The sequence below is a fragment of the Coturnix japonica genome, chromosome 7 (genome assembly GCF_001577835.2).
Source record: "Coturnix japonica isolate 7356 chromosome 7, Coturnix japonica 2.1, whole genome shotgun sequence".
Taxonomy (NCBI): Eukaryota; Metazoa; Chordata; class Aves; order Galliformes; family Phasianidae; genus Coturnix; species Coturnix japonica.
The window spans coordinates 5,657,293-5,678,731 of NC_029522.1; the positions used below are offsets into that span (position 1 = coordinate 5,657,293).

A 21,439-nucleotide genomic window follows, 5' to 3' on the forward strand; every position below is an offset into this window, starting at 1 on the left:
AAATATCAAGTGCAAAAGAAACAGCTGCATTTCAAATGAAACTATGGAAAATAATGGTTAATTTAATGGTATATTTTGCTTAGGGATGAATGCATCGGGCGTAGGAAGCATTCTGCCTGAAATCACCTCATGTCAGTTGAGCGTGTGCACGTAGCTCTGTGTGTTTTGGAGTTCTTGGTCTTACTTACAGACGAGCCTTAGACAGTTACGGGTATTGCCTTTTTGTAAGTGTCGAATAGCTTGGTTTAAGTGTTTTATTGTTGAATTGGACCCTGCTGTTAGAGCTCACTAATTCTAATTAATTGCATCATTAATGAATCACCATACTGCTCCAATTCCAATTCACCTTGGAACTCCAAGATCAGAGCAGTTTTTCCCTGTTGGTCTTAAGAAATCTTCCATTCAGTTGAGCAGATGTGCGCATCATAATGGTTCTGCTTTGAAAAAACAAATACAATTCTTAACCCAACAAAGGTTTACACTTCAGCTTCTGTAGCTTGGCAGTGTGAAAACAAACTTACAAGTTCTGAGCATCACCTAATTTAATGCTTCAGTCCTTTACAAAGGTACTCTGTGTGACCAAGAAAAAATAGGAGAAGTCAGTGACTTGAACGAACTGTTCAGTATGGTCATTTGTTCACTGGAGCAGGAGCCTGCTGCCTAAGCTGTATTGAAGTGTGCAGTATGTGTTAAATTGCAGTGAGCAGCGATGGTCACACTAGAAATTAATGGTAATCTAAATAAACACATTTAAATTCCAGACTTTATGCATCACCAACGTTTTCCTTCACATCTAGGGAGTGTTACCTAGAAGCCACCAATTGTAGGTAGACTAAAAAGAGAACAACGATATAGCAAAGCACCAGAAAGAAATGAGTAGTTGCCTGCCTTCTTTTTATTTTTTTTCTTTCTTTTTTCTTGGCATCTGCTAAAAGAAGGGAAAGATCATAATCAAAAAACAAACTTGCAGGAGAGCTAAGCTGAAGAACTTCTTAGCAAACAGATTGTTTGAAGACCTAAAGAATACGTGCTGTGCAGGAGCACTGAGGCCTGATCTAATGCAACTAGTGTGCAAACTGCATGGAAGTCTGCAAAAATGTTGCTTGTGGTAAAAATTGTAGCGTTGTGTGACACTTAGTGATCATCGAGCAGGGGAATCCCAGCTACACAGCACCTGTGCTACGGGAGGTCAGGCCCAGAGCCCCAAAACTGCTCCAGTGTGGAAGTGTCTGTAGTCATTAGTTCCCTTTCATCCCACTGAATAACTTATCTGTTGGTGGCCAAAGCTCACTTTTTGGGTTACATCTCAAATTGTACCAAGAGTGAAAGGTAACTGAATACAGAAAGCTTCAGAGTTTGGCATTTTTACTAGTTAGTATGTTATGAATCAGTGGGTATGTTTGTGCTACACTCACATTTTATGTGGCTTTGATGTCTCACATTCATTTATTTCTGAGGCAGGCATTTTAACTTCTGTCTTAAAATAAACATAGGGTTGCTGGTTTTTTTCATTTGGTCTGAGGAGAGTTCAGATGGGTAACAGAAACTTCACCTAGTAGTTATAAATACAACTGCATTTTGCCATGGGGGTTAATATATTAAATAATCTGTTAAGCTTTTAGAAATGATTTTTAGACTTTGTTAGTTTTGCTGTTGCGGTACCTAAAAAACTCTCTCTAGAAGACTGTGCTCTTTTTTATAATCCAGTTGACGAGGCAAATGTATTAAAATCCTGCTAATGTAAGCTGAGCCGTGTCCCAAATGAGCTTGCTTCCCTAGTAGGAAAACCACAGAGCACTTAATAACCCATCAGCCTTCCTGAGAAAATGTGTAACGTTTGCTCAGATTTTTCTTTAATCCTTTCAGAATTTTGCATTAGACCAGGGGGCTGTATTTACTCTTGTGTGTTTCCAATAGGCAGAGCACAAAGCTGGAAAGAAAGAATTCAGGTTAAACCAATTCTACTGAAACTCAGAAGCGGGTCTGAGTCATTTAGTAATGTAGTAAAGGAATGCATCGCTTAGAGCTGACTGAATTTTTGCAGGTGGAATTAGGGACGTGCTGCCTTCAGTGAATCAGTTTGTTTTCCACCTCCACGTGTAACTGCCCCCTATGGAGAAGCATTAGTCCTTCCAGCTGTACCTGTGAACTGATTAAGTGCTTTTGCGGTACTCACCCTAGAGCGGCCAGGTATGGAAAACTGACTGGGAACAGACAGACAACAAGAAATCCCCAGCCCTGTTGTAAGTTTAGGAGGTTTCAAAGATGCTCACCGATAACAGAGCTTTCTAACTCTCTTGACACTGCAAACTTCTGCTGCACTGTGCAGCGCAACTGCTTTAATGCAGTCTACAAAATGCTGTTTATCAAGGTAGAACTTGTATGAGAATGATATGATTTGCAAATCAGAAGGGTAGAAAGCAGCCCAGGACAGGTGTTCGGAAGGCTCCAAAGGAAGTCCTCCTGTGATGTATGTGGTGAGTGCTAGTGAGTTGGCTCAAATTTTACTGCACAAGACAGAGAACAGCTGTGTTGTGGAGAACTACAGCTGTTAGGAATTGCAAAATGGCCTCTCTCTGCCCCAAAATGGTCAGCGTGGTAGTAGTTGTAGGCTTATTTTCTAGACTCTGAGTTAATTGTAATTACACACACACACAGGCACATAGAACTTGAAGATACAGGCTTCATGAACTGATTACATTTCCCAGGGTGGGGACTCGGTTCTTATTTATTTACTCATTTATTTTGGAACTTTTTGTTCTCAGTTGTGCCAAGTTTTTCTTCTTGTAGCGGATAAGTGAACGATAGCTTTACCGGGTGCCTTACCCGAGAATGATTCATACTTAGTATGTAACTGGGGAAGCCACTGTAACTTTTAGTCTTATTTCTGCATCTTTTCTATGCATCATTTTCTGGCTAATAGCAGGGAGAGGGTACAGGTTGAGATGGTCCATTGTTCTGCTGCAGGATAGATGCTTCTTCTCATGTTGGTAGGAGACTGTAAACCTCGCCTGAACATGGATCAGTCCCATCTACAGTCCTCCTGACAACTTTCTGTCAGAACTATTTTATTATCTTTTATTATGCATTCAGTAATGAACTCTGCCTGGATATGCTTAGAGTATCTGCATTATATACGTGACTTTGTGTCCATCAAGCAATGAGCAATATACAGCGATTTGACGACAGTACACCTTTATTTTTTCTGTACATTCAGTACTGTTGGAATTCCGAGCAGAAAGGAGTAAAAACTGCATGAATAAGCAGCTAGAATAAGAAATTAATTCTAGTCAGACTGAACTCAGTGAAAATCTGCTAGGCAAGACACAGCAAGTGAAAAATGAGACACCTGTTTAACATATTGTTAAAATCTTGTCTTGAATAGTAATTAGTATGCACGGAAAAATGGAAGCAAGTGTAAAGAGCTGTTCTTAACAGACTTGTTTTAAAAGCATCATAGACTACTTTATGTCTATGTAGAAATGGTTTCTCGTCAGAGGACCCTCAGTTCATTCAGTTTCTTGACTGCATAGGAACCAGTTTTAGGTGACCAAGTGGTATGACACACGTGGAACAGCCACTCTGGCAAGCATTGGTTGCATCTCACTGTATAATTTCTAATAAACAGTAAAAAATTCCTGGAGAAGTTAATTTATGGTAATGATTGGAGAACACTGCATTTAGAGATTTCAGAGGAAAATGTCTTTCGATGAACATGCAAAACAAGGACCTGGTTAACTGAACTATCTTTCAAAATGTTTTCCATCAGGAGGCCTCTGTTTTACTTTGCTTTCTTTTTAATCAAACTATTATATTCACTTAAAATCTGTTGGGCAAACCTACCAGGAAAGAATTACTCTGAATCAAAATGATAATGGAAATTGATGAGGGAAAAAACAGTACAAAACCGATGTGAGTAATAACCTTTAAAGCAATAAACGGAAATCTCAAGCAATTCTTTTTTAATCCTGTTTTCCTTAGAATTGCATGATATACAGAAGGAAACAGCACATTACTGTAGTGTATTGCATGTCTAACTCAAACCAACGGCGCAATTTACTTTATGTCATTAAGTCTTATACAAATAGACAATATTTTCCCACTAGGGGAATATTTACCTCTGCTTGAAATATGAAGTAATGAGTTTAATTGAAATAGGAAGGTGTAATATATTGTGAAAGTATTTTGTGTACCAGTAGAATTTCCAGTCAGCCTTACTTTAGCATTTAGCAGATCTGCCATAATAGGCTACAATGGGGATGAGTATTACATGATTTGTGTTGGACAGAAGAGTCACAGCGATAGATTTGGTGTATGACTTTTGTTTGTTTCTATGTGAATACTAAATGGATGGTAGGAATTATTATATCGGCCTCAGCAATGCATTTGTTTTTTGATGAAGGCACACTTCATGGCACACATGGCTCTGCTATTTCACCTTGCCTTTATTAAAAACAAAAAAGAGACTCAATTAATTTGAGCTCTGTTTAGATTATTTTTATTCTCCTCTTTAACTTCATACATTTTAATTCTTGTTGCTCTGTGGGATTGGGCAAAGGCATCCTGCAGAAAGTTCTGTTCTACGTATTTGGATAGGAAACGCCAGGTTGTTTTAAAACTAGCAAACCAGTTTTTTGGCTCTTCAGAAGAGCAAACAAGCCCCGAATGAGCAAAATCAGTTCAAATGCAGCTTTATAGTGTGGACTCCCTACTCCCAGCTGAAACCTATGGGAAAAGTGTATGTTTTATTTACGTGTACAGAATTTGAAACAGGCAGGAGTTTATTGAAGCTTAGAAGAGAGCTGGAGCAGAGTTGGTCATATACTTAGTTATTAATTCCAAATCCATGGGTTGATTTGCAAGAGTTTCATCCACTTTTATGGTTGGAGTAATGGATAACTTAATTTACTGCTTCTGTAGCATTATCCCTGCAAGTAACCCTGCTAAAGAGGGCAGGGTTAAGACCCTCAAGGGAAGTGAGGGGATGGGATGTACAGACAGATAGGTGTTCTACATCTCCCAGGCATGTGGCGTTGCTGTTAGGGGAGATTCATTTTTTCATAGAGGCATGGATTGTCACAAGAACAGGCCACAAATACTGTTTCTCTAAGAACCTGCTAGTGACAGAACTGGCCGTGTTGAACGGAGAGCCTTGAGGATCTTCCTGCAGGAAGAATGAAGAGGCAGGAAAACTAGTGAAAGGGGAAATGAGTGAGATATGGAAAGTTTTGAGCTCAGGAGAATCCGGAGCATTTGAAATCCACTAAGAGACACCATTTAGCCCTAAGGTAGGATGCTAATGATATTTTTAATAAGATGTATTAGCACTTACTGTACTGTGCATTACTGACTGTCATTTGCTGCCAATTTTCTATTTCTTTATCATAATTGTTATGGCCTCCTTTATGGGTATTTGTACTCATTTGTTGGATGCAAAGGTTTGGACGGGGATGTGCAGTATGAGTACAGTGATGCTGTTTCTCCAAACATTTTGAGTCTTTCCCTTGAAGTGAAATCTAGAGGAGATGATGGACCATCTAGCAGAAACTCTGGAATAGCAGTAACTGAAGTTTCACTTTTAATTCAGTGTTACTTTACTGTCAGCCTCTGTTTTAACCTTATTAACTGGAAGAGATGGAACTGCCATGCAAGAGATAACAGAAATACATGGCACTTGAACTCCCCGCTAGTATCTTTGTGAGTGGAAGAGCACTTCTGAAGACAGAGTGCAGCATTCGGATGACAGATCCTGTGATAGCTGGGCACTTCTTAAATGGTTCAGCTCCTGAGGGGTCACAGCTCCACAGCTGGAAATAAGGCAGCATTCCTGGTGGGTCAGGAGTTCTCCTGCCTTAAGTCATCTTCTGTTCCTGGCTGTCTGCTCTGTAATGGAGTTAAAAGAGCAGCAGTAAGGGTTCAGTAGAGACCTTCTTGTTTAGAAGTAGTGCTACTAAGAGGAACAAATATTCTGCTGTCAGGACAGTGTTACATGGCACTATCTTCCATGTAAGCTGAGGATAGGGAAACAGTAACAGAAGAAAAAGATGAGAAGTGGAAATGGCTAGCAGCTCAATGTAGCACAGTCAAAAATACTGACTTTGCCAGTTTCAGATAAAGACGGGCCTGGAGCTAACAGGCCATGGCTGTGCTCTCTGGTGCCTCTCCCCATCAACCGAGGTGTTCACGAGTCACTTACTTGAAGTGAAATTTTCTTTTCACCTTAGATTATGCCTTTGCAAAGTGTAATTTCATGCCAAGCATTTCTGTGAATGTTTGGAGCTTAGCTGTTAATCCTACTTTGTTTGCTTTACCATTCTCCGTCTCACCAGCTTGATATTAATAACACGAAGACCAATAACAGTGGAGATATCACCCTCAAAAGTTCACTGGAAAGTTCTCCTGGATAACTAAGGAATAAAGTTAGTGAAATCTGTGCAAGGTTTGTTTTTCCAGCTATAAGTGATTGGAAGAAGGGAATGGCTGACTGGAGCATTGGAAGGGCCCAGGTTTCCTAAGCTTGCAGTCTGCCTGTGGGTTGCCTGAAATGGCATTCAATTATGCACAATCCAGTAATTGCTATTTTCTATTTTCTTAGCTCCTCTGGCATTTCCATGCTAGACTGTCTTCCCAACAGCGGGCAAAGGTACTTAGGTCACATTTAACCCCTGCTGTCAACCCCATAATCTTCCTATTGAAATCTGTAAATACTTGAGGAGAGCCTGGCTTTCACTGCAGCATGCCAAGCTGTGACTATTGCTGTGCCCCACATGTTACTCATTGTGAATATGTCTTGTGCAAAGGAGAGTTGTGTAAGTTTCAGGGAAAATAGTCAGAAGTGAATCGTGAGACTGTGAGACTGATGGTGAAATTTTCGACTGTTTTTAAGACTTAGAATTAAATATGTATGCTTGATAGATTAGAATTTGTCCACTTTAACTGGATGAAACTCCTGTTTAATGCAGTGGGAAGTTATACTGCAGAAAGTTTAAGTGTGGTCTTAAATGCTTGTGAAAATAGTGCTGCTCTTTTCAGAAATTAGCACAATATGCTCTAGAAGGTAGTTTTCCCTTATAAAACATGCATGACTTATATTAGCCACTGTTTATTGCGCCTGTGGTTCATACTCCAGCGTTAGCTGAATAATTCAAAGTTGCAGATGCTAGACCTGAAGTGTGTCTTCTATTGTTTCATCAGAAACTGACCTCTACTGAGTCTGTTTGCAAAATGGACTCGCTGAAAGTCAACTGTGAACTTCAGCTAATATTTCTAGAGATCGTGTCATAGCCTTGACTTCTTTGGCAAATGTAAGCGGCTTGGGGGAACAAAAGGAAGTTCTTACAGCATTTCCAGGACCTTTCAACAAAAGCTTTCTCACAGCAGAACTATTGTTTTTTACCTTACTAACAGGGAACACCAGAAATTTGGTACGTCTCTATTAGAACTTACACAATTTAGAGGAACAGTCTCCAATGGCTACTAAGGTGAAAATCAAAACTGCAGGACTACAAAGATTAGGCTCCCTACTCTAATACTTTGGAAACTTTTTCCATGAAAATGACTGCATCTTGGAGTGTGGGAGGACAGAATGTCTCTTTCACTTGCAAAATAATTCACAGTCGCGTACTTCTATTCCCATGTCAGTGAAATATACTCTGGAGACTTGAACTAAGGATTTATTGTTGTAACTAGTGCATACAGTACTTTCTGGAAGTTTCTGCTCCATACCGTGTGTAAGAATGTGGAATGTGCAAGTACTCACCATATGTCCCTTAATGCCATATCCTCATGGTAGGTCAAGTTGATGGCTGACGTTGTTCATCTTGGAGGTCTTTTCCAATCTAAATGATTCTCTGAATTACCCTGCAAGATAGTGCTATCTCTTAAAATGGTGACACTGAGGCAAGGCCAAACACAAATGCACGCTGCCATATGTGGTTTTGTTTCACCAGAGGAATATCTTTAGCTTCGCTGATGAGCAGAACTAGTCTGTCATCAGCATGACAGGCACTGATTACAGGTGAAAGCACACGTATTTGGGAGCTGCTGTTCCCTCAACTCAAGAGAAAATAATGTTGCTCTTGATACCAGTGTAGTAGTGACACTTAGCACTGGGGCTGAATTCTCACATTGCTTGCATCCGTCTGCTGAGCCCAAGCTGTGCACGCAGCCGTCCGTCTGCCAGGCTGGTTCTGCTGGGGCTCCCGCCTGATGCTCTCAGGGTCTGGAGAGGCTCAGAGCTGTGAATTATTCATTCACGCCGTAGGGGTGAGAGCCACTCTGAATTTCATGCTAATTCACGGGCACAGTGCTTGTTGTGGAAGTCTGGCAGCGTGGGTGTGAAAGTCAACCACAGCCCTAACATTCCCATTGCCTAAGATCACCGTTCCACTGTCTCACACAGGCTACTAATACTATTATTCGGCGTTATGACAGCAATTTTACAGAAGTGGAAGCTAAAGGGCAGGTTGTATTTCCCTGTATGACTTTTAGAAAAACTAAGATTCCTGAATACATCTAAGCTTGACAGCTCTGTACTTGATTCCTGCCCCCAGTTAGAGCAAGCGTCTGGGTGTGAAATAACAGAGCTGGCCATCGAAAAAAATGCTTAGGGTTATATCTGATGAGGAGAAAGGGCTTGCTATTTTGTCTTCTTACCCTCTAAAATCAGGTGTAAAGCGGAAATTAAGTTGAGGCATATTGCTTGTCTACTCTAGGTTCTATACCTATATTTAATTTAATTTATAAATATGTATAGAATGTAGATATATCTGGATAAAACAAATACTTAATGCTACTTTTATCTAGCGAATCTATCTTTAAGCAGCAGATCTTACAGGTGTTACTTTGTTGTTCTGTCAAAAGGCTGCCAGCAGTTAACCTCCCCAGGACTTTTCTGAAGACCAGTGCCGAATTGCAGGGCAGAAATAAGGCTGTATTAACTTTGTGCTCGTGAGTGTCTTAGTCTTAAGACTCCCCACGTTGGTTTCTGGTGTTTTCTGACCTGGGCACTGATCCCAGACTCATTAACATCACTTGCCCAAGCGGCGTGGTTCCAACACGGGACTGTTTTCTGTATCAGATTTAACTCATATTAAGGATTTGTGAGTGTGTTGGAGGACGCATCCTACACTGTTGGCTTTGTATCTGTGATTTTGGAATGTGAGTAATTGTGTAGTGAACAACGCTGCTTCCAGAATTGGTATCCTCCCCTCTTGGAAAGCAAATGCTTAGTTAAGTGTCTGGTTTTTATGTCGTGGTTACAAATCAATAGGCAAGAAAAGAGTTACTCCAAATGAGAACTGGCTTTTTTACAGATGTTCTGCAAATCTTTTCTGTTTGTAATTACCCTCGCAGCACCCTTGCGCAGTAATTTATGTGGCATTTAATGGATTTGGAAAGCCAGGAAGCTTACAGTAAATAGTCTGAACTTGCATTGTTGAGTTAGGAAGTATCTGAATTGTTCTGCATGGTTAGATGGACATAAGCTGTGTCAGAAGCCAAAAATACTAAGGAAGAAATAAGTAAACATAGGCTACCTGGTGAGACCTGCTTGCACCCACTTCTCAGATGTACAGATGTACTGGTGTACAGGAAAAATTATTCTAGATATTTTATCACAAGTGTGTGTGTGTGGGGGGGGGGGTGTTAAGAGTTCTCAGTAGAATGTGTGTAACAAATGACTTGTAGTGCAAGTGACCATACAGTGAACAGTTTGCTGTACGTTCCCAGAACATGAGAGCAACTGAATTACATGAAAAATTTATAGCAGTTCAGAGCGAGGTAATGTATATTGCCAAGGGGGATTTGTTATTTATTTATTGGCATACTACATAAGTGCTTCATATGAAGTGGCACTTTATACATGACTGGACAGAAACTAACTCTGAATACTTGGAAAGAAAAAAGCCTCGTACTCAGCATAGACCAGTACTTCAGCATCGTGTGTGGTGTGTTTAATGTTAACTTCATGATAACAGCATTTAGTACATTTTGATGTTCCTTTCAATTCCCTCTGCTATGGTTTTAATAAACTAGCATGCTTTTATTTTCACTTAAGAAGCATAGCTTCTATTATACCTTGCTGCTTTCCCAACAGTTTGCTATTAGCTGACTTAAAAGACTCTAAGAATTTATTGATAAATATAAGCAATTACACAGAATCTCTTTTGAAGACAAGTAGATTTCTAGATGCAAAAATCTCTCTCATAGCACTCTGATAGTAAAACATGGGGTAAATAAAAAAATCATCTCTGATAATCATGTAGCATCTCCCAGCAGCACGAGGGATTTCTGGTCGTAAAGGACGTTTTCCAGAACACCTTAGCGTACCTTTAGTAGTATCTTCATAAGGACATTTATCAAAATGTTTTTCACAGTCTAGAAATTGTAGTGAAAAGATCTAAAATTTTAGACATGTGCACCAAAAAAAGAATATTGCAAGGAGTCTTAAATGGGACTGAGCTGCCTCACCGAACTATCTGTCCAAAGCTAAAGCAGGACTTTCCTTGTCCAGTTACTGCATAGATAAAGGGTCTGGACCATGTGAATATGTAAAGTATAGAGAGGTATTTGTTACTGCAAGTAAATACCACAGATCATGAAAACATGAGAAATATCCATCACTTTTCAAGTATGTGGACCAAAAATTCAGTTAGATTAGTCTTCTAGAATTTAACCTTGCTTTTAGAAAATATAAAACTGAATTCTCCTTATTCTGCGTTGAAGTCCAACGTATAGCAGTTCAGTGAAGTGTGCTTGTATTTCACTATGTTGTCCCGTGTGTCACAGGGGATGAATGCTGCCATAGGTAGCATGTCTTTGCGTATCCTGTTAATTGCTGAGTTTAGCTGCACTGGAAAAAAAAATAAAATTTAAAAAAAAAATAATATATATATATATATATATATCTGTTAGTCCAGTAATTCCTTAGGTATAATTGTGACTTTCTGCACTGCATGGGGGCTGCTCCAAAGAAAATGCCTCCTATTTTCTTTTGTTGGCCCATGACTTCAGAAGCAGATGTTGAGGGCATACCAGTAGAGGTTCAGCCTTCTGCAAATATTCTGCTGCACACTGTGGCAGCAGAGGGGCAGGCTGGCAGAATGGCATCTGACATGGAAGTGCAGATGAAGCAAAGGTGTGTCACAGAATTCCTCTACGCACATAAAATGATATCCACTGACATTCACTGACGTTTGCTGGATAACTATGGCGACCAAAGAGTGGATGTGAGCACAGGGAGGTGGTGGGTGGTGTATTTCAGCAATGGTGACAGCAACATGGAAGACATACTGTATTTCAGACAACCATGCAAATATTTCTAAGCCAGTATGTTCGTAGTTTATTGTTGGTGAAAATAACTAATGGTGGTGGCCGTATTGAAAGAGAGTGCTTTGTAGCTGAGAATTTGTAGCTGTAACAAATAGCGTGATTGTTCTCTTTGTGTCTGTTGTAGTTTCATTGGAAATAAATAGGAGGCATTATTTATGGAGCATTAGATGCTCATTCCTAGTTCCAGTACAATGGAGTTTTAGCACAATATAAACATTTTTCTGAGCTATAAGATTTGACAGAGTAGGACTATAGCTCTTGTAGAAGGGAAATCATATGCTTTAATAAAGGATAAATATTGAAAAAACACTGAAAATAATACTTTATTTTCCCAGAAATGCCTAGCTATATGCTATTTCAGTAAGTAATACTTTAATAGCTGATTGCATAGATCAGCGTAAATTACTGGTTTAAATAATTGCTAGGTCCAAAGTAGATGTTTTGTCATTACCTTTCAGTTTTACAAAAGCATTAACTGACCACAATAATCCAATAAAAAGAAACATATAATGTTTTGTTGTTTTTTTTTTAATGTTAAAAGTTTCAAGGAATGAGAATAAGCCTGTCAGAAAAAAAATCACTTCCATTTTGATAGTAAAATGCTATTGTTTAAGGTTTTCAACCTGTTTTTTTATGTTCTTTTCATAAAGAGGTAGCGGAGGTCTACATACAGTTTTAGATGTTGAAAACTTTAAAAGGGTTGCTGTTTTTATTACTGATGGTAGCAACACTGTCTTTGACTTTAAAGAGCTACTTTAAAGAGCCACATACGTGGCTATGTGAGGATGTGATTTAATAGGACAAAGGTGGTCATCTCAGTTTGGCTGATAACACGGATAAATGAGACTTTGAGAGTTGTTTGCAATGTAGTGGCTGTAGGTGCCCATCTCTGTGGCTTTTTTGGGCACTGTCAACTTCCAAAGAACATCTTAGCATTCTTGGCAGGTTTGTCATCATCTTGAGAAAAGACTCTGTTGTCTGAGGGTGTAAAACATAGTCTAGCATGATGAAAAGCGGAATATAGGCCTCCTCCATGAGTTACTAACATGAAATTCCATAACTTTGTTCAGAACGTACTGTTTGTTGGTTGTTTTAACCAAATGACCCCCATACCAGAGAGGAGGTGTGCTGGTACCCTGCAGTGCGATTAGAGATGTAGAATGCAAGGTTTCCTTTACAACTCAGAATATGCAGTTGTGTCATATACATTGCATAGCTTCTTACTTCATCAATAAGTCTATATATTGCATCACTTCTTACTTCCTTAATCTGCTGAGAAGTCCTAATGTTATGCAGAAACTGAAAATGCATTAGCTGATGGGCAGATAATCCTTTTGGGCATTGTCTCTAATCTATGGAATCCTCTGTTGTTCACCACAGTGAACACTCATTTCGAGCCAGGAACTTTTCTCCTACATATTCATTACTTTTACACATGCTGATAAGTGAATAACAGCAATGCTGTAGGCTCTGCCTACAGTAAAAATTTAACTATTGTACTTGAAAGGTTTTGTAGTTTAAGCAGTTATCTACACTCAAAGCCTGTTTTGGTCACATTGACATTAAAGTAGGAAACTTCAATGAAAATGAGACTTGACACTTTCCACGTAATTTGAACTGATAATGGGAATGATTATGATTTTATGAGAATAAAGGAACTATTTAAAGTAATCACAATTTGTCCAAAAGCATTACACAAAACTCTAAATTCTTTGTGATATTGCACTTTATTTTTATGCATACTTAGAAAGAAAACAAATCACTGTTCTCTGAGAGAAAATCTAACAACTCTGAGTGGGAGATAAAGCATAAATAATGTAGTGTTGCAGGTTATGGTATTTGCTGCCCATGAAGAGGTCAAGAAGCGCGTAAGATCTCATTATTTATTTTTGAACCTATACAGGCAGTAACTGATTCAGAATTTAGCAGTTCAACCTAGATGAAGCCAACTGGTATCTGGGATTATTCAGAATTATTTCTCTGCACTCTAGAGATTATAGATTTGATACTTTAAGACTGTGTAATAAAAACACAGAGATATTTTAATACAAATAAATTTTCACACCCGGCCCTACTTAATTAAGACAAAACATCACATCAGTAAAATAACTGCTTTTCCTCCTCTCCTCTCCTCTCCTCTCCTCTCCTCTCCTCTCTCCGTCTCCTTCCCTCTCCTCTCCTTCTCCTCCCTCTCCTTCTCCTCTCCTCTCCTCTTCCTCTCCTCTCTCTTCTTCCTCTCCTCTCCTCTATTCTCCCTTAGTAGGCACTTGGCTAATCTATATAAATTTATCTCCTTTATAAACCATGCCTTTCGGATTCTTTCGTATTGCATGTAATCAGATGCAAATTAAACATGCTCAAACCTTAATCAACAAATGTGAAAGAACAGCTCATCTTACTAAGCTATGATGAATTAAGCCCAGAAAAAAATGGAAACTTGAGGTTTTCCAGAGGAAAATCCATTCCTGTGCCAATAGAGCAGTTCTAGATGTTACTGCTGCCTGGCTGGCCAAATTTGTTCTGCTCAAGACCTGACCACTGACGTGAATGTGGTACAAGCAGGTGGGCTGTTTGCAGCACCCTGCATGTATGTGTGAGACTGACTTTTGTTTGGAAATACCCACTGCAGGAGAAGATACCTTATGATTCATGCTTGCTTACTTAGCGACTATCAAGCTTTCCTCTTGAGATTATCCCCACTTAGAGTATTTGAGCTTGATTTGATTTAATACCAGGTTTACTATGCTATAAGTCTAAATAGGAGCGATGGAGTGAGATTGGAAATAACATCTGTGGGCAAAATCCCTGAAATGAATGGGAATGCTTCCAAAAAGCTCTTGTGGTTTTTTGGATCAATCCTCCGTCTATAAAGCTTAGGAGGAAATTGGCATGTGTGTCCATGTGTCTGTGCAGATGTCTAGTTCTGTATTCATCAGAAACAATTGCACACATGGGCAACTATTTTTTTTTCAAATAGTGGTTACCGTGCATGTGGATTTTACAAGAGCTTTTCAGAAATAGTCCCTTTAATTAGATAATCGCTAGCACCTCCTACCTTATTGTTGTTGTTCTGTAAGAATACTTTGGTGCCAGAGTTACCTAGTAGTTGTGAAATATTGCTGAATATTAATAGTAGTAGATTACTTGAAATTTTTGGAAGAAAATAGAAGAGAAAGTGATTGAGTGATAAACATGAAGTATCAGTTAAAACATCGATTATTTTATTAGCATTAATATAATCTTTTAGATTCAGTTGCCTAAAAGCATGAAGATAAACCGCTAGCCACCTAGTCTCTCAAGGACAACCAGACATGTTAATGCATCATGCCATGGGCTTTAGGGAAGCTGCTGTAAGACAAGCCAGTAAGACACCTAGTAGGACATTGCTTCCTTTTGGAGGTGTTTTTTTCCCTCCAAGTAGACTCACAGAATCACTCAGGTTGGAAAGGACCTTAAAGATCATTGAGTGCAACCGCAACCTAACCGTACTACCCTAGCTAACAACCCTCCACTAAATCATGTCCCTGTGCACCACATCCAAAAGGTTTTTAAACACATCCAGGGACAGTGACTCAACCACCTCCCTGGGGAGCCTATTCCAGTGCTTAACAGCCCTTTCTGTGAAGAAGTTTTTCCTGATATGATATAGCTAGAAAATAGCTAGATAAATAGTTAGAGGTCTCAGTAGTTCTACCCTTCTGTTTAGGATGAGCCTAATATTATTAAAACATTATTAATTTTATCTGATATTTTTACTGTTATACGATATTGTTCTATCAATCAGCTTAGATTTCTGTAGAAGCCTTGTCTTGCAGAATGAGGGAAGTAAAATGGGAATGGAAAAATCAAGAGCGTAGATCTTAGTTTATTGAATGTGGTCTTTGGTTTATTGTTACTGCAATGTGGGAAAGTGAATCTATGGTCAGCATGTTGTTTTTTGTTTGGTTTGGGGTTTTTTTAAGCTGCACTTGGATAAAAGAGTCACTTGGAAAGTAAGTTCTGCCTTATAGTCATGGTGACAGGGAAGTCACTGAAAGATAATGGAAATAACAGCAGTCTGTGTGAGGAGGTTCCCCTCTGTAACAGCAGGGAATGTTTGTGGCCTAGGACAGTAAGCAGCTTTAACACTTTGGTTGGTCTCTTGTTGCTCACCCAGCTGTGGCAAGGAGGGGAGAAACAGTATCTTTTCCTGAATGCAGCTCCCTGCTGCAGTGATTCAATATGCCGATCAATGTACAGATGATACATGTTTTTCTTTGTGTAATGCCTTCTCTCTAAAAATCAGAACAAAGAGAGGCTTTGGATATCATTTTCTCTATATAATCTGCTGGAAGCACAAAGACTGTGTTGCATTTTGTCATGCAGGCTGACAGAAAGCATATGGATGATGGTACTTCTTGCAGGCAGTTGTGTTCAGATCACAGGACCTGAGAAAAATGGCCAAGCTGCTCCAATTTTTCATACTAGCTGTATTTGGTGTTTAATGACACAATTGCAGCAAATTGGTTCTATTACACTGAATAGAGAAAGATGTTCTATTTTGTAATTCTTGGAATGGGTGCTTATTTTTATTTAACATTGCAGGGACGGATTAGAAACCCTTTTTTTCATTAGGATTAAATATACAGAAAAAAAAGCACATGCTTTACAAGGTAAAAGCCATCCAAACTATTACTTGGTTACTTGTCTGTTCAGGGTGCCAGAATGAGAAGGCTGATCCCAAAAAGGTGGAGGAGCTCATATCTAAAACTCAGTGCTAACAGCAATGCTGAGCATTAGGTTGGTTCTCATTGAGGATCTGGTGCAGTGCATCCCTCAGTTAGTTTCTTGGCTGTGGTCAGTATAAGTTGCTCTGATTTTCTGCTGTTTAGGTCATTTCTGTAGTTCAGTTTTTTTTCCAGTGCTAATAATTTTATGCACACAAGTCAGATAACAACTTTTACTTACTTTTAACACACCTGGAACTCAAGTGCAATTTTCATAGCTCAAATGCATGCTCAGAGGAAAAGACCCGAGTGAACTGGGCTCAGGTTATCCCCTAAACCTACCTGTGTTCTACCTTCAAAACACCTTTTTCATATGCAAATGTATGAATAATTAAGTAAGTTTGCAATATTTAAACTGTATTGTGTTTATCTGAAAGAAAGACCCGCGTTTTGAGCTCTTTGATACTGATGTTGATAGTGAAAGCACTAAGGGGTAAAATATATAGGAAAGCAAGATATCCTCTCTAACTCAATTTTGCAGTAAATTAAATTGGCAGCAGCTCTCCTGGGTGCAGGGATATGAGGAACCTGGCTCTCTGAGATAGACAGGTCTCTGTGTAAGACTAACAGTGATACTATAAGCCATTCTAGACTGCTCTTAATTACATCCTAAGCCTTTCCTAATAGAAGTTGGAGCAAGCATGTTTTCCCCATAGGAAACACTATCTGTTCATCTCTGCAAATGCTCTGTGCTAGAAAGCAAGCCAGTGATGAGCAGTCTTCCTGCATGCTTTGTAAGGTATGTGTCCCTCTATTGGAACTGAGAAGGTAACATAACTCTAGCATTGACACTGCGAAATAAAACTCACTTGGCAATAGTTTCTTAGGTGAGTGGCTCTTATTTGTGAGATGTTAGAAATCTTAGCAGCACGGCAAGAAACACTTCTGTTCTTCAACACCTTCTACCTTTCATTCCTCCCTCTAATTCTTGGGCATCTGGTGTTTGAGTTACTCCCTGCTTATCCCCCACCCCTTCCATTTTTTTGATGCTTTCTGATTGTGGAAACAGTGATACTTGAGATACAATGTCAAGTGCATTGCAAAGTCAGAATCCAATGCAATATAAGTGTCTCTAATATGATATAAAAGCCAGTATTATGTTATGCCATACGGATTGTACATGCAAACATTTGTCTCGTCTGTCCTTGGCATTCTAAAGCTCAGAATGTCCTTTAGATCTCTTAAGCTTTTTGTTGTTGTATTTTCCCATTGAACAGAGTGTTTATAGTGTTTGTTATGCTCTGGATAGCTGATGTTCTGAAAGCTCTGGGGATTGAGAGATGGGAAACTGGCCTTAGATTCACTCATGTTCTATCTGGACTGGTTACAGTGTTACCTCAATATAATACTGTAAATAACCTGTGTGGGATTATAGTACAGTGACAGGAACAATTCTGAAAGTGTGGAGAAGTTCACACGGGGAAGCTCAAGCATCTCATGTTGTTTGGCCCATGGGCTTTGTGACAGTGAGTCTATGAGACGATCCTTGAAATGTGGTAGCACCTACTTGCAATAAATGTTAAGCCCATCTTGTATTCAGCAGCATATAAACACTTTGAGTGTATCCAGGGAGATCTCTTCAAGAGGTACTGTGAGAAATAACACTGACAGTGTCTAAGTTTGCCCGCTGTCCCTCGGATGGTAAGGGTTAGCAGTGCAGCGTGAGAGGATTTTTACTCTTTGTTTTCCTCAGTGTGTGACTTCAAATCATACCAAAACAGCCACACCTGATTAAAAGTCTGCCTGAAAGGAGCTACAGTTACTGCCCACTTAATCATTATTTCTGGATTTTTTCCATCTTAAATTTGAGAAATTAACTTGTTAAAGTTTTTGTGCTTGGAACAGACTAATTCAAATAGTCTGCAGGATGGCCGGACAAAACGTTCTGATTTTTTGTTGGTTCTCTGTTCCTGATTGGAATTGCTGTTCATTTTAATGTGGCTGGTTTGGATTGATTTAGTTGGCTCCAGCAGTAGATGGTGGCAATTTAATAGGATCCATCCCGCACAGAGTACAAAAATACCAGATGTCTCTTGCATGTTATTTTTTTTCTGCCTGTATGAGCTACTATAGAAGTTATGTTAGTACTCCTGCGTGATAAAACCATTAAAGTGGGCATTAATATTATCTGAAACCATTTATTTTTCTCCTGTACAGGCTAGATTTAAACTGCAAGCTTTTAGAATAACTATTTTAGTAAAAATGTGTTAGAAAAAACACTTAAGCTCACTCACTTTAGCTTTGAGAAATCTGTACCTTTGGAGGTGACTTTGTAATGTAACTGCAACCTAAGTTCTGTCACTCAGCTTATGAAAAAAGCCCAAACAAAAGTAAGATGTATGTATAAGAAGTGTATGAGAAATCTTGACCTGGATTTTACGTAGCAGCTGGGCAGTTTGAAATGGTATTTTAATATTACAAGCTGTATTTCAATTTTAGACATTATTGAAAGCACAGAGCTGTTGATAATGATAATTCTATTCCTTTGGATTATACAGATCATGTTGCTCCATTTTATAACTGTTTCCAGATCAATAAAGCTTATGAGAGTGTCTAAATAGTTAATGTAGGAATACAGATGTAGTTCCAAAATCTGTGTTGTTTTTGTTTGTTTGTTTTAATGGTCTATATTATCGTCTTGTTGATGTTCCAGGTTGAATTGTGTAAAAACGTTAAGATGGATGTGACTCTGGAAGCTGGTGTATCTTTGTGCGCCAATAGAATCAGTGAGTGATATGTGCCACAGCTGTAATACTGATAATGTGCCAAGGTAGAGGATGTGAATAAAGAAAAATATCATGTACGTCATAAATATGATTCCTTAGAAGGAACAGGTAAGTGTGTCTAGCAATGCTGTAAATGAAGTACTAACGTGAAGAAATCCAATTAGTTACAGACTAAATGTTGTTGGTGAAGAGAGTTGGGGTAGAGAGGTGGTATGGTGTATGGTATGGTATGGTGTAGGTATGGTGTATGGTATGGTGTGGTGTAGGGTGTGGTGTAGGGTGTGCTGTCGTGTAGGGTGTGGTGTAGGCTGTAGTGTATGCTGTGGTGTGTAGGGTGTGGTGTTGGGTGTGGTGTAGGGTGTGGTGTACGATGTGGTGTAGGGTGTGTTGTAGGGTGTGGTGTAGGGTGTGGTGTACGCTGTGGTGTGTAGGGTGAGGTGTAGGGTGTGGTGTGGTGTTGGGTGTGATGTGTAGGGTGTGGTGTGGTGTAGGGTGTGGTGTACGATGTGGTGTAGGGTGTGGTGTCGGGTGTGGTGTGGTGTAGGGTGTGGTGTGGGGTATGGTGTAGGGTGTGGTGAAGGGTGTGGTATGGTGTAGGGTGTGGTGTACTGTAGGGTGTGGTGAAGGGTGTGGTGTAGGGTGTGGTGTGCTGTAGGGTGTGGTGAAGGGTGTGGTGTGGTGTAGGGTGTGGTGTACACTGTGGTGTGTAGGGTGAGGTGTAGGGTGTGGTGTGGTGTTGGGTGTGGTGTAGGGTGTGGTGTAGGGTGTGGTGGAGGGTGTGGTGTGGTGTAGGGTGTGGTGTGGGGTTGTGGTGTAGTGTGAGTGGTGTGTGCTGTAGGGTGGTGTGGGTGTTGAAGGGTGTGGTGTAAGGGTGTGTGAGGGTGTGGTGGTAGGTCGTCAGGTTGTGTGGTAGGCTGTTGAGGTGTAGGAGTGTGGGTGGTTGTGGGTGTGGTTGAAAGGGTGTGGTATGGTGTGGGTGTGCTGTAGGTCGTGGTGAAGGGATGTGGATGTTCTGTTGGGTGTGGTGAAGGGTGTGGTGTGGTGGTAGGTTGTGGTGTAGGGTGTGGTGGTACGCTGTGAAGTGTGTAGAGTGAGTGTAGGGTGTGGTGTAGGGTGTGGTGTGGTTAGGGTGGGTGGTGTACAATGTGGTGTAGGGTGTGTTGTAGGGTGTGCTGTGGTGTAGGGTGTGGGGTGTGGTGAAGGGTGGTGGTAATGGTGTAGGGTGTGGTGAAGGGTTGGTATAGTGTAGGGTGTGTGGTAGGGTGTGCTGTGCTGAGTAGGGTGTGGTGAAGGGTTTCGTGGTTGTACGCTGTGGTGTGTAGATGAGGTGTGGGTTAGGTGTGGTGTGTATGGGGTGCTGTGGTGTATGGGTGATGGTGGAGGGTGTGGTGTGTAGGGGGGGTGTGGTGTAGGGTGTGGTGTAGGGTGTGTAGGTACGCGTGGCGTGGTGTAGAAGGTGAGGTGTGAGGGTGGGTGTAGGGTTTGGTGTAGGGTGCTGGTGTACGATGTGGTGTAGGGTGGTTGGTATGGTGTGGTGGTGGTAGGGCTGTGGTGAAGGGGTGGTGGTCATGGTGTAGGGTGGTGGTGTAGGGTGTGGTGAAGAGGTGGTGTGGTACAGGGTGTGGTAGTAGGGTTGTGGTGTACGCCTGTGGTGTGTAGAGTGGAAGGTGTGGGTGGAGGTGTAGGGGGGGGGAGGGTGTGGTGTGGTGTAGGGTGTGGTGTACGATGTGGGTGGAGGGTTGGTGAAGGTGTGGTATGGTGTAGGGTGGTGGTGTGCTGTAGGGTTGCTGTAGGGTGTGGTGTGGGTGAGGGGTGTGGTGGTAATGTGGGGGTGCTGGTGTAGGGTGGTGGTGTTGGAGTGAGGGGGTGTGATGCTGGTGTAGGGAGTGGTGTAGGGTGTGGGTGTGCTGAAGGGTGTGGTGTGGGGTGTGGTGTAGGGTGGGGTGTGGTGTGCTGAAGGGTGTGGTGGAAGGCTGTGGTGTGGGTGGTAGGTGTGCTGTAGGGTGTGGTGTAGGTTGTGGTGAGGGGTGTGGTGTAGGGTGTAGTGTGTGTTGGTGTGGGTGGTGGGGTGAGGGTGTGTGTGTGGTGTAGATTGTGGTGTTGGTGAAGGGGGGTAATGGTGTGGGTGGTACGAGATGTGGTGTAGGGTGTGTTGTAGGGTGTGCTGTGGTGTAGGTGGGGTGTGGTGTCGGGTGTGGGTGTGGTGGACGGTGTGGTGGAGGGTGCGGTGTGTAAGGGTGCGGTGAGGAATGTGTGATGTGGGGTGTACGGGTGGGGTGTGGCTGTGTGCTGTAGGGTGTAGTGTGGGTTGGGGTGTGGTGTACGGGTGGTTGTTGGGGGGGGTGTGGGCGTAACGGTAGGGTGTGTGGTAGGAGGGGTGAAGGGTGTGGTGTGGCGGTGTGGTGTGCTGAAAGGGTGTGCGTGTGGGGTGTGTGTAGTGGTAGGTGTGTGGTTGTGCTGGTGTAGGGTGTGGTGGAAAGGCTGTGGTCGCTGGTGTTAGGGTGTTGTGTGGGTGAAGGTGTGGTGTAGGGAGTGGTGGTAGGGTGTGGTGTGCTGAACGGTGTGGTGGTGGGGTGCCGTGTTGGGTGTGGTGTGGTGTAGGTGGGGTGGTGGTGT

The 21,439-nt window shown here is 41.1% G+C and overlaps 1 long non-coding RNA gene across 9 annotated transcripts in view; it reads left to right on the plus strand.

The window, feature by feature from the left end:
• The window catches only part of LOC107316441, a 311,291-nt gene that overhangs the window by 272,413 nt on the left and 17,439 nt on the right, over positions 1–21,439 (plus strand). For all 9 annotated transcript variants that reach the window (XR_001556346.2, XR_001556345.2, XR_004307965.1 and 6 more), the window contains one exon: positions 18,751–18,931. This is a non-coding gene — a long non-coding RNA (uncharacterized LOC107316441). The remainder of the gene's footprint in view (positions 1–18,750; positions 18,932–21,439) is intronic.